The 13,913-nt window shown below is 50.9% G+C and overlaps 1 long non-coding RNA gene across 1 annotated transcript; it reads right to left on the bottom strand.

Moving 5' to 3' along the window:
- Positions 1 to 736: 736 nt before the first annotated feature.
- On the bottom strand, positions 737 to 3,816 carry LOC120976715 (uncharacterized). Its single transcript, XR_005772942.3, has 2 exons — positions 3,641 to 3,816; positions 737 to 1,038 (listed from the first exon to the last, which is right to left on the bottom strand). It is a non-coding gene; the product is annotated as an uncharacterized lncRNA (long non-coding RNA).
- Positions 3,817 to 13,913: the final 10,097 nt, after the last annotated feature.

Here is a 13,913-nt window from a genome sequence, read left to right as displayed (position 1 = left end):
GCTGCATGTTGCCACGCAGGTGCCCGCCCAGCTGGTTGGGCTGGCAGCTGCATGTGAACGGCGGTGGAAGCTTGGTTGGCGTGGGCCTGGCGGTGACCCTGCTGGTGTCCTTGGTGAGGGCCTTGCCGTGTGGCCCGGCAAGGGTCTTGCCGTGGCGCGCTGTCGTCCCCGCCAAGGGCCTTGCCGGGGGTCTGGTGGCCTTCCTCGGCAGGGATCTTGCCGAGGATCGTCGTCTTCTAATCCTTATCTGATCTTGAATATGTCTTCACAAAGATCTGCATGCCACCACGGAGGTGCCTCCCAAGCCCTGGCCCAACGTGATGTTGGAGACCGTGGGCTCAAGGGTGGCCCGCTCTGTTGGTGCGGGGCGAGCTGTCCCGGCAAGGATCTTGCCGGGGCTGCTGAGGCTGCCCCGGCAAGGGTCTTGCCGGGGGAACCTGCTTCGTCCCTCTGCTCTTTGCGGTCTTGGCCTTGGCGTTGCTCTTATTATCTTGGGCTTTGGTCTTACCTTGGCTCACCTTCCCTGTTCTGCTTGGCGTGACCGTAGGCGCGGCTCCGACTGCCCGTGCACAGGTATAGGGGTACAAAAACGCACCCCTCTTTTTATACACCGACAATATGTGAACTTTTTTCTTGGTTGGTCGAAGTTATTTTAGTGTATTTTTGCTCGTTGACTACAAAAAATTCACTTGAAATGGTATCATCTGCATGTGCTACACAAGCATGCCAATTGAAAAGATAAATATATGATTTATTAAGCACTTTCGGGTGAAGAGGTAATCTACCACAATTTTGATAGTGCGAAGGATGAGTATTGTGCTCTTGAGTTCCTGCACTCGTTGACTCTCAACGGGCTACCTTTGCATGCGCTTAGATTGAAGATAAACGGCCATGTTATACCACTTAGTGATCAAGTTGATGGACCGTGTGATGACATGAGGTTTATTGTCTGGGTTTTCAGAGGATAGCATCGACACATAAATTGTGCTAGGACAACACATCGGTAGGGGGGTGTCCTTTCTTGGATACTTCTCCGACCTGCAACAATGACATGTTGTCGTTCAGATTCAAGAGGAAGCATCTTTCGATTGTCTCATGTATCTACTTGATCCAGTGTTCTGTCATGGTTAGCTCTATGTTGCATTGTCTCGAGCCACCACGAAGAGAACACATAATGATCATCGTCATCAAGGAGAAGGATAAGAGCAAGGACCGGGCCAAGAAATAAAAAAAAGCTCATAATAACGACCATGAAGAACATAGTCTACAAGTTAGTCCTTCGCAACTGAAATGAGAGGATCAAACTCGAGAAACTTGCACGAGGATCATTGCATACAACATCCTATTGGTTGGTGCAAGCATGCATGCATAACACAAAAGATGGCCCGACTTATTTGCAGTCCTACAAACACTTTTGAATAACAAATGAAGAAAAACCAGAAGCAAACTCCCCAATTTTTAAGAATATAGGAGGCACAATTGACCAAGAACTATGGCGAGAATTCCAGAGGCTGATCACCTCAAGACAGTTCGTATTTATACTACCTCGGTGAAGTCCCACAAGTTGCCAAACATAACTCTGTCCCGGAGAGCTACCGCTTCTACGATGATTACCCCGATATAAGGCATAAACCAAGTACGAAGATAGGAAATGTGCGAATGAGGAACCCCTCCACCTCCTCCTTGCGCTCATCAGCTGCTATGGCTCCACTAGTATTAATCTTCACCCAACCTGAATCAAGCGCCCCCCAGCACTGTTTCGGGGTAATGTCATTTCAGTGTCATCGTGGACCGAAGGCCTCCTGGTTATGAGTCCAATGATTCCTAGAAGACGAGATAGCTCACATAATAATAAGAGAAAACTATGTTTTTGTCCCTTAAATTCCCTAAAACTATAGACTTGGCCCCTCAAGATTTTTTGATAGACACTTGGTCCTTCAAGTCTCAAAACCGAATAAGTTTGGTCCAAAACCAGATTTTAAGCACGTTGACCAGGTTTAATGGGGTTTTGACCAGGTTTGGGTGTGCTCGGTGCGTGAAAAGTTTTGTGATCAAATAACATCCGGGGAGCTTTCGCAAAAAAAAAAACATTTTTCTATGAGCCAAAAATTGTATTTTTTTCACGAGCTCCTTGAATGTCGAAACACCACACAAATTTTCACGCACCTAGCACATCAAAGCATCTTGGTTACCACAAAATTCCATATTTTCTTGAATTTTTTTTGAATTACTGTTCATCGGTCAAACCCGGTCAACATGGTCAAAATCTGGTTTTGAATCAAACTTATTCGGTTTTGAGACTTAAAGGACCAAAGGTTTACCCAAAAATGCCCTCTGTCTTCCTTTGAAAACATTTTGTCACAAGAAGAATCCTTGGCCCAAGTAACAAGATGCAGCCTTGGCAACTTCAATTGTAATGAAGGTTTTGATCCAGTCCAGAATAGCTAGCGTGTTCACAGGACACTAGTGCATGTATCAAGTTTTTCTCCATTGCGAGGCAAATACTACACCTGCTCAGTTCTTTGATGTGTCGATGCTTCAGTGTAGCCACACCAGAAAACCCACACTTTCGGCCCAACATTCAGCTTCCAAAGTCGGCTCCATAACTGTTCCTCAGACTTTGAACTACCTGTAATCGTCCCTTCCCCTCGAGCGAGTGCAGTACGCCAATTTATCCTTTCTATTTTTTTCTTCGCCTTTTTCTGTCTAAGTTCTCTCCTACTCCCTCCGTCCCGAAATGTAAGACGTTTTTTCAGGTTTTTTCGCAATTGTTAGAGCATCTTTAGCCGCGTACCTCTAATTCAACTTCTCAAACGCCCGCGGACGCGCCCGGTCAGTGATCGGACGTGTCTGTTTTGAGCACCTATTTTTTCGTTCATACATCCACACTTCTCATTTTCTCCCTTATATGTCCGGTCACTTGCATGTGATTGGTGGAGAGAAAAAAGAGAAAGAAAAGAAAGAATAAACAAAGAAAAAAAGGTGGTCCAGGGTGGGCTGCGTCCTACGTGGCGGACTGCCCGGGCGCGCCTGGGCGCGTCCGCGACCCTCATATCCTCTCCATATTTGAGATGGATATGACGGTTCGCGGACAGCCCGAGCGTATAGGGTTGATATGAGGGGTCCGGTTGGGTGATATTTTTCTTTCTCTCCTATGCGGTCACTAATGGATGCATCCGCGGGTGTATGAGAAATCGTTTGAGGCGTCTGGCTGTAGATATTCTTAGTTCATTAATCACTATTTGCATCATACTAGTTGGTTTTCAGGTTCTCATGAGGTAATTTTGAAATGGTACCGGTTTCAGTTTCTTGCGCTGATACCCGTATGGTATCGCGGTCGACTACATGAGATCAAGATGCACTTTCAAATGGCAAGATGCACTTTCGAATAGCAAGACTGACAAATTAACACCGTAAGCATCTGCTCTCATCTCCGAAGTCAGAATTTCAGGCACTGTGGGGGAAGGGGTCAATCATGGGACGGCTAGCTGGGCGGAGGAATGGGAAGAGGATTTCCGAGACTACTCCATGCAGCCGGACTGCCATACTGATACCACCACTAGTTCTCTACAAAATTAACACATGTACGGAACAGAAAAGAGCATTCGGTAAAAGAATATAGTCCAGTATGTATGTGTACCCTGTGATTCTCGTGTAGAAATTCCAAGCCCGAGATATGAACTGGTGCGGCTGCTGCTCCACCGACGTCGTGGGAGCCAGATGTGAGGAACGTAGCTAGTCATGGCGAAGCCTTGCCCTTGCGCTGGAGCTCCATTCCTGCCCCGAGAACATTGTGTGTACGTGGGTCTGATGTTTTAACAAGGTTTGCAGAGTGACCTGGCACCCTGTGGGCGACTTGCGCGCGGAACGTTGACAGGATGAGCTCATTTTGACGACATCGTAACTCCATAGAGCTCGCTTGGTGTCATGGTCAAGATAGGGCTGGGCATCACCACGTGGAAATAAGATTTTATAAAAAGATAAACCTTGGCGATGAGCACGGTACAGCGCGACGCCGCTAGTCAGGATTTCTTCTCGTGGCCTGCGGATCCGTCTGGCTTTTATACGGCTCGGTCGACATACCAACGGCTTTGTCTCGGTGCAGTTACGGTGCCTTATGCCGCATGCATCTCGAAAAGTTGGGCTTTGCTGGTGACAATCGCCCCTCCCCCCTCTCTCCCGCGACGCGCCCCGCGCGTGCGTCTCGGGAGCCCCATCTCCGCCGCCGGCGAGAGGCCCCTTCCCCCGTCCCCTCCTCCTCCTCGCTGCTGCCAGAGAGCATCCGCCGGGCAAAGCCCGTGCGGCGCTGGCAGCGGTGGGGCTTCTCCCCTCCCTCCCTGTCGGGATCTCGGCGGCGCGGGTCAGCCGCTCGGGGGGGGGGGGGGGGGGGTCCGGCGAGCTTTCCATTGGCGGGGTCGTGTGGATCTGGTAGCTGCTGCGCTGGGAGGCGGCGGCGCGGCCCTGCAGTGGTGGCGGCTGGGGCTCGGCTGCGAGGTCGATCTGGTGGTGGCGCGGGCTAGGTCGGGCGCGTCCGATCTGCGGGTGTCGTGGGTGGCGGGCTGGCGGCGGCCACTGCTGGAGAGGACGCACCCTCCTCTTCGACGGGAGGTGGCGCTGGCTCTGCGGGGTGCCGTCCTTGGCTGCGCCGGGCGGCGAGGCGGCAGCGAGCATGGTTCCGATCTGAAGGTGGTGGCCTCACTGGTGCTTTGTCCTCCACGTCCGGCCGGGATTTGGGCGCCCTTTGGGTCTCCCGTTCTGCTGGTCGGAGGGGCGGTGGGTGCGGGCTCTGGGTCGGGGGAAACCCTTGACCAGCGAGGCCGGTCACGATGTTGGCGACGCCCATGGCGCCGTTCTCCTTCTTGTGGGCAACATCGAGACCTACACCTGGCCCTCTGCCTCTTGGTCCCGGGCGAAAGCCTAAAATCTTCGGATTGGGCGGCGGCGGCGCATCGGCGTCGCTTTCTTCTTGAAGGCGCCGCCTTGGGAGGTGAGGTCGCCACGACTGTTGTCCTATCCTCGGCAGCTGGTTGGCCTGCCCATGCGTGCTCAAGGGTGAGCTGCTCTGCCTGCCGACGGGAAGGCGTCCTTCGATCCAGGACGAGAGGGCAGGGGTGCCCTCTTCAGAGGCAGCGACGGGACAAGAAGTTTGGCCTTGGGAGGGACAGAGTGTGGCTTTCCTCCGGCGGTGAATTGCTCCCTTGTCGCACTCGTTGATGACTTGATCTGAAGCCGTCGTGGGCTTCATGTCCTACTGGTCCTTCGGAGCTCGTTAGCTGTTTTGTAGAGTTGTGTATCCTGTCGTTTTATTTTCCGTTTCCTGTTGTATGGCCGGTTGTAATGTGTGATTTGCTTTATATATAAAGCGGGGCGAAAGCCTTTTTCGGTAAGTTGGGCTTTGCTCAAGTGCAAAAAATTTCACTTGGTTGGCGGTGCAACATCGCATTTGGACCTCGGATAGGCGAGCGAGGCATGGGCTGCAAGATCGGCCTTCGGCATGTTATACGTGTCTCCAAGAGGAGGACAATGCGGAGCACATCTTGGTCCAGTGCGTGTATGCAAGGGAAGTGTGGCATACCATGTTTGATGCTTTGCGTCTGCAGGCAACCATCCCAGACGCGCATGATCACCTCTTGGATTGGTGGTTGACGCAGCGAGCAAGATGGAGTAGGGGTTCCAAGAGGAGTTTTGATACGGTCGTTATTGCAGTTATTTGGGCGCTATGAAAGCAGCAAAATGTGAGAGTCTTCCACAGGACCAAACAGCAGTTGAACGGTCCGGACCTGGCTAGTGCCATTATTGGGGAGTTGAAGGAGTGGAAGGCGGCAGGCCTAGGAGGAGGAGGTTTTAGTGGTTTTTGTGAGAGAGTAGGATTAGGCTAGCTAGGGGGTGTGTGGGTGTGTTTGCCTAGGGTGTTTGTTAGCATTCACCCCTAGGTTTCTTGTACTTTGGTTATTCCGCTTTCTTCTATAAAATTAAGGCACGCTCTTGGCGTGCTCTCAAAAAAAAAAGATAAACAAATTACTAGTAATTTTTAAAACTGATCATTCACCCGTGCAACTGCGTGTGCTAGGTTTTTTTGCGGCAAACTGCTAGATAAATCAGTTCAAAACAAAGGTAGATATCAATGGAAATTCTTGCATCCATTATTTGTGCGAATTTGTAAGAAATGAAATATATTGAAACGATGTTAGGGCATCTCCAACGCCAACTTTTGGGGATATTACTACTAGGTGTAAACCGGCCAAGGAAGCCGGGTTATCCCCATAATGGATTGTTTATACTTAAAAGCCCATGAAGACAAGGAATAAAGCGGTTCACTACAGAGACTCGAAGGCCCAAGGCCCAAAGGTAGATTAAGGCATGTAGTTATAAACCGCCATGTAATACATGACTTGTATCGTAAGGTATGACAAAGTAGAGACCGAGCCAGTATGTGTATGAACCGGCATCGGGACTCTGTAAGCCGGCGGGCGTCGACCTGTGTATATAAAGGCACGACCCGGCGGCGGTTCAAGGACAACAACTCGAGACCCAGGAAAAGCGTATTCGCTCCCTGGTCATCGAAACCCCATCAATTCCATCACAACTAGACGTAGACTTTTACCTTCATCGTAAGGGGCCGAACTAGTATAAAACTCTCTTGCGTCCCTTGTCCGCTTTAACGCCTTTAAGCTAACCCGTAGCGATGGCTCCACGACTAAGTCCTTTCTCTAGGACATCTGCCGTGACAAAACCACGACAGTTGGTGCCCACCGTGGGGCTATCGCACGATGGTTTCAAGTTCTTGGAGGGCAGCTTTGAAGGACTCAAGGGTTACGCTGTGGGCCGGATGACCAAGAGTCGTCGCGGCAAGCTCTACATCGACGATGCAGGCTGGGGCCCCGAGGCCGGCTCAATCGAGTACGGGTACCGGGTCCCCTTTGGTGGCATACACGTTTTCATTGGCAAGATCGATGAACCGGGCCCTGAGCCGGACATCCGCGCCGACCTCGTCGAAACGGCTCAGCGTGCAAGATCTGCCCGGGTCAAGCCTGTCATGAAGCGTGCCTTCGTGGGAGTTATCCATGGAGGTGAATCTGAGGATAGATCGGGATCTGGTGGTGAGGCCGTCGTTTATTCCGGCGACGAGTCATCGACTGGAGAGACCGAGTCGTTATATCAGTTACAGGATGGCCGGATTGGGGGCTGTTCCGAGGGCGACAGTATTCCGGACCCCTTCGATCTGCCAAACCGGGTGGCGATCTTCATGGCCGGCACGCAACCGGCGCTCCACTCTTCAAACGCAGCGGCGATGATATCCGGGTCAGCAGCGGCGGCAGCAGCTGGGGCAGGAGGCCCTGTGCGACCGCCAGCTCAGGTTCTATCTGATTTGTTTGATGTGTTGGCAACGCTGATGGTGGAGGTTAACCCGGCGGATCAGGATGCACACAATGCGGAAATTGCAAAAGTGAAAGATCAGATCACCCAGGCAAAAGCCGACTTGGCAGCTGAGGATACCAGGATAGCCGCGGAGCGGGCCGCTTTGGATGCACAAGCTTACCGGATTATGCTGGATCAAGGTGCGTCGAACGAAGTCCTGAAAAGGAGGCATCGATCTCGTCTGCCACCGGTTTATGACGCTAGAAATCTCTTTAACACCCCAGGGGCAGGAGCCAGTAATCCGCCGGTGGTAAACAGGGCAGAGGCACCCGGAGGAGGAGCGCCAGTTCAGCCACGTTTGGTGGATCCACCTCGTCAGAACAACGTTGTGGTACCTCATGTCCCCACACCACCGGGTCATTATTCTAACCCAATGGACAACATTGTCGCGGCCGCTTCACGGCTGGCAGCCATCCCGACCGAAGGCGATTCTCCAGCAGCGGTCGAGACGCGTCGGGTTAAGGAGCTTCTTCAGACAGTCCTGATTCAACAGGAGGCTTATTCGTATAGTCGCGATCGGATTCATTCCACTCCCCGTCCAAGCCGGAGTTACAGCAGGCGTATGGATGAACCGGCATTGTCAAGCAATGCGCGGAACCGTGATCCGCCCCGTGGCCCTAACCCGGCGGGTGGGGCCGGTGATGCTCAGGATGTGGTGAACCGGGCTCGGGCACGCAGAGAGGCCGAGTTAGCAATGCAGCACGAGGCCCATCAACTCACTCCGGTTCGTCCAACCACATCGGTGGAACCAGGAGTTACCTCTAGTTCCTTGGGGGTGCCATGTCTTGTCCCGGCGTTGCGCAATGTGCGCCTGCCCAAAGATTTCAAGGGCCCGCGCAAGGTGCCGAATTACACCACTGATTTATCCCCTGAGACATGGGTTGAAAGCTATGAGATGGCCATGGAGATGCTGGACGTGGATGATGCGGCATGTGTGAAGTACTTCACCATGATGTTAGAAGGAACGGCCCGCACTTGGCTAAAGAGTTTACCAGCTAATTCTATCAGGTCATGGGCTGAGCTGAGAGCCCGGTTTGTTCAGAATTTCAAGGACACATGCAAGCAGCCCATGTCAATTGTGGACTTAGCTGCCTGTGTCCAGGAGGAAGGAGAGTCAACAACCCATTGGGTGCGCCGGGTTTCGGAGATCTTGCATTCATCAGACCGCATCAACGCTGACACCGCAGTTTTAACATTGGAAGGCAATTGCCGATTTCAGCCCTTGAAGTTGAAGTTGGGACGGCTCAAACGTCAATGTAATGACATGGGAACCCTTATGGCTGCACTGGTGAAGTATGCCGACTCTGATAGTACCAAGGATCCCGAGTCTGGCGATGACAAGACAGGGAAGGGAAAGAAGAGCGGCAACACCAAGTGGCAGCACCACAACCCGGCAGGTCATGGAAACGGCGGCAAGCGTAAAGCGGACCACGGTTTAGATTTTGTGGCTAACACTAATACGCACGACAAGGGCCAGCGGCGTAAGGGTAAACCGCCCCGGCGGAATGGAATGCCAAATCCTAATCCGGACCGATTGTCGTATCTGTTGAACCAGCCCTGTCCAAAGCATGGGACGAAGGAGGAACCATCTACATACCTCTGGAAAGATTGTTATATCATGCAAGAGTTCAAAAATTCTGACTCTTTCCGGTATGATCATGGATCAGGAGGCGGTTCAGGCGGAGGAAATTCCGGTTCGGCATTCCATGGCAATCAGGGTGGACATAACAGTCAAAATAATCAAGGTAACCAAGGTGGCTATAATCGTCAGGGCAATCAGCAGCAGTAGCAGTCGGGTTACCAGAGCAACCCGAAGCAGTTGAACAGCGGACAGTATCATGTCTTCACCACTAGCTTGGACGAGCGCGATCAGAAGCTTCATAAAAGGATGGTGAATGCCATTGAACCGGCAGTGCCCCGTTTTTTGCGCTGGTCCAAGCAGCCCATTGTGTGGAGCAGAGACGATCATCCACCCCGGGTTGACAATCCGGGTCATCTGGCTCTGGTGGTGGCACCTCAGGTGGGAGGTTATAAGTTCACTAAGGTACTCATGGATGGAGGGAGTAGTATCAATATCCTTTATTATGAAACTTTCCGTCGCATGGGGCTAACAGATGAAAATCTTAAACCATCCAATATGGTGTTCCATGGTGTGGTGCCTGGTAAGTCGGCATATCCTGTTGGTAAGATAGCCCTGGAGGTGGCTTTTGGAGATGGGCATGACTCGAAATCAGAAACCTTGACCTTTGAAGTGGTGAAAATCAGAAGGTATCATGCCCTATTTGGACGGCCAGCTTATGCCAAGTTTATGGCACGGCCTTGTTATGTCTATCTGCAGCTCAAGATGCCGGGTCACAAGGGAACTATAACCGTGCATGGAAGCCGCAAGATTGCTCTGGAGTGTGAGGAAGGTGATGCGGCTTATGCTGAGTCGGTTTGTGCAACAGAAGAGTTGAAGTTTTACAAGGATAATGTTGATCCGGCAGATATGACTTCATTGAAGAAACCAACTACGGAGCATGATCCGGCCCTGAAGTTTAAATTGGCTGATGAGACTAAGCTTGTTGAATTTGTGCCTGGCGATTCATCCAAGCAGTTTAGCATCAGCGCTAACTTGGATCCGAAATAGGAAAGCGCGCTCATCGAGTTCATCCGTGAGAATTGGGACATCTTTGCATGGAAGCCTTCTGACGTGCCTGGTGTACCGAGAGAACTCGCTGAGCACACCCTCAATGTTGATCCTAAGTTTAAACCGGTCAAGTAGTTTCTCCGCCAGTTCAATGAAGAGAGACGCAAAGCTATTGGAGAAGAAGTAGCCAGGCTCTTGGCGGCTGGATTTATCGTTGAAGTATTCCATCCTGAGTGGTTGGCTAATCCGGTGCTGGTCCTCAAGAAGAATGGCACTTGGCGTATGTGTGTGGATTACACAGATCTCAACAAGGCTTGTCCGGCGGATCCTTTTGCCCTCCCCCGTATTGATCAGATTATTGATGCTACGGCGGGTTGTGAGCGATTAAGTTTTTTGGATGCATATTCTGGTTATCATCAGATCAAGATGGCAGTTAAGGACCAGGAGAAGACGGCTTTCATAACTCCTTTTGGAGCCTTCTGCTATGTGTCCATGCCCTTTGGGCTCAAGAGCGCATAGGCAACTTATCAACGATGTGTGCAGAATTGTCTTCATAAACAGATCGACCGCAATGTTCATGCCTATGTGGCTGATATTGTGGTGAAATCAAGGAAAAAGGAGACATTGATTGATGACTTGAAGGAAACCTTTGATAACCTGCGGGTTTATAAAATGATGCTTAATCCGGCCAAGTGTGTTTTTGGTGTGCCTGCAGGCAAGCTCTTGGGTTTTTTGGTGTCTAACAGGGGCATTGAAGCTAATCCGGAAAAGATCAAGGCCATCACCTCCCTGGTGAAACCAAAGTGTATCAATGATGTTCAACGCCTGGCAGGACGGATTGCCGCGTTGAGCCGGTTTGTCAGTCGTCTTGGTGAGAAGGCCATTCCTTTGTATCAGATGCTGAAGAAAACGGATAACTTCGTCTGGAGTGACGCCGCTAATGAAGCATTTGAGGACTTAAAGCGGCAGCTAGCTAATCCGCCGATTCTCGCTGCTCCGGTTGATAACGAACCGTTACTGCTATATGTGGCAGCTAACGCTCGGGCTGTTAGTGTGGCTATTGTGGTGGAGCGCAAGGAGGCAGGAAAGGAATATCCGGTTCAGCGGCCGGTTTACTATATCAGTGAGGTACTTATTGAGTCCAAGCAGAGGTACCCGCATTGGCAAAAATTGGTGTATGGGGTTTTCATGGCAAGCCGGAAGCTTAAGCAGTATTTCCAAGGTCATCCCATCACGGTGGTCAGTTCTGCTCCTTTGGGGGATATAATCCAGAACAGGGAAGCAACTAGTCGGATTGCTAAGTGGACTATCGAGCTCGGGCCTCACGGGTTGAAATACATACCCCGAACGGCGATCAAATCTCAGGCACTTGTGGCTTTCATCAATGATTGGACAGAATTACAAGCGCCAGAAGAAAAGCCAGATCACACTTATTGGACTATTCATTTTGATGGGTCCAGGCAATTGGAGGGCTCGGGGGCTGGAGTCGTGTTAACTTCCCCACGAGGTGATAAGTTTTGTTATGTTCTCCGTTTGATGTTCCCTTGACTAATAATGCAGCTGAATATGAGGCCTTACTCCATGGTCTACGGATGGCTAAGGAGATGAATCTCAGCCTAGTTAAATGCTTCGGTGACTCGGATCTGGTAGCTCAACAAGTGTCTGGCACTTGGAATTCCAAGGACCCTCTGATGGCAGCATATCGTCGTGAGGTGGATACTGTTGCAGGTCATTTCAAAGGTTATCAGGTGGATTATGTGGACCGGCGGAAGAATGAAGCGGCAGACGCTTTAAGCCGCCTGGGTTCCCAACGTAAACCGGTTCCACCTAATGTTTTCCTGGACGTTTTGCATAATCCGTCCGTCAAGCTCCATGGCGAAGAGGATTTGGCTGTTCCTGATCTGGAGGCTCAATTGGTGGCAGCCCTATGTTATATCCCAGATTGGACGGTTCCCTATCTGGCGTATATAAACCAGGGCGAGTTACCAGAGGATGAAACTTTGGCCAGACAGATAATCCGGCGGTCCAAGTCCATGACTATTATCAATGGAGAGTTACATCATTGCAGTGTGACAGGGGTGTTTCAACACTGTGTATCTCCTGAGGAAGGCCGTGAAATTTTGCGTGAGATCCACGAAGGAGATTGTGGGCACCACGCCGGTTCAAAATCTTTGGTGTCCAAGGCGTTTCGTCACGGTTTTTATTGGTTGACAGCTCATGCTGATGCCGAGGACTTGGTTAAAAGATGTGATGGCTGTCAAAAATTCTCACGGCATGTTCATGTACCAGCTCAAGAATTGAGGATGATTCCAATCACCTGGCCGTTTGCAACTTGGGGGCTGGATATGGTTGGGCCTTTCAAGAGGTCCAAGGACAAGAAGACCCACCTTTTGGTGGTAGTTGATAAGTTCACAAAATGGGTGGAGGCAGAGCCAGTTAGTAAGTGTGATGCAGCCACGGCAGTTCAATTCATCAAAAAGGTGATATTCTGGTTTGGCTTTCCACACAGCATTATAACAGACAATGGTACCAATCTGTCAAAGGGTGCCATGAAGGAGTTCTGTCAACGAGAGCACATCCGGCTTGATGTGTCATCAGTGGCTCACCCCCAGTCCAATGGTCAAGCGGAGAGGGCCAATCAAGAGATCTTGAGAGGCATCAAGCCCCGGCTTATGGTTCCTTTGCAATGGACGCTGGGTTGTTGGGTTGAGGAGTTACCCTCAGTATTATGGAGCATCAATACCACACCCAACAGATCAACAGGATACACACCGTTCTTCATGGTTTATGGAGCGGAAGTAGTTCTTCCTAGTGACATCCATCATGACTCGCCTCGTGTAGCGGCATATGTTGAAGCGGATAACGAGAAGGCACGGCAGGAAGCTCTTGACCTGTTAGATGAGGAGCGTGACATGGCGGCAGCCCGTTCGGCGATTTATCAGCAAGATCTGCGTCGTTATCACAACCGCTGGGTTAGAACCAGAACTTTTCAAGAAGGAGATTTGGTGCTTCGACTCATCCAGGATCAGACGGATATGCACAAGCTATCCCCCCCTTGGGGAAGGGCCTTTTTTGGTCAGCAAGGATTTGCACAATGGGTCGTACTACCTAATCGATGTTCGAGAGCGCAAAGACTCACGTAAATCGGAGGAGGAGACCAATCGTCCGTGGAATATTGCTCATCTTCGGCCCTACTATACTTGAGCTGCAGGCTCTGCTTATGTACATATTATGACATTGTATATATTATGATCAATATAATAAACCGGAACCTCGGCTGAAGTGGGGTATCTGTTGTTTTCTTATATCACGTGTGGTTACATGGAGCTTACAAAGCGGCGTCCGGTTTACCCCTTGATTTAGCTTTTTAAAGCTTGATATCAGATCACTTGGGGGCTTGGTCGTATCCGAACCATAGCTACACCTCTTCGGCGCAATGCCACAAAATCACTTGGGAGCATGGTCGAACCCGAACCATGACTACGCCTCTTGATCGACGTAAAGCCACAGGATCACTTGGGGGCTTGGTCGTATCCGAACCATAGCTACACCTCTTGATCGGCGCAATGCCACAAAATCACTTGGGAGCATGGTCGAACCCGAACCATGACTACGCCTCTTGATCGGCGTAAAGCCACAGAATCACTTGGGGGCTTGGTCGTATCCGAACCATAGCCACGCCTCTTGATCGGCGTAATGCCACAGCATCACTTGGGAGCATGGTCGAACCCGAACCATGACTACGCCTCTTGATCGGCGTGAAGCCACAGAATCACTTGGGGGCTTGGTCGAACCCGAACCATAGCAATGTCTTTTGATCGGCGTAATGCCACAGCATCATTTGGGGGCTTGGTCGAACCCGAAC

The sequence above is a fragment of the Aegilops tauschii genome, chromosome 3 (genome assembly GCF_002575655.3).
Source record: "Aegilops tauschii subsp. strangulata cultivar AL8/78 chromosome 3, Aet v6.0, whole genome shotgun sequence".
Lineage (NCBI taxonomy): Eukaryota > Viridiplantae > Streptophyta > Magnoliopsida > Poales > Poaceae > Aegilops > Aegilops tauschii.
This window is presented reverse-complemented; position numbering and strand designations above follow the sequence as displayed.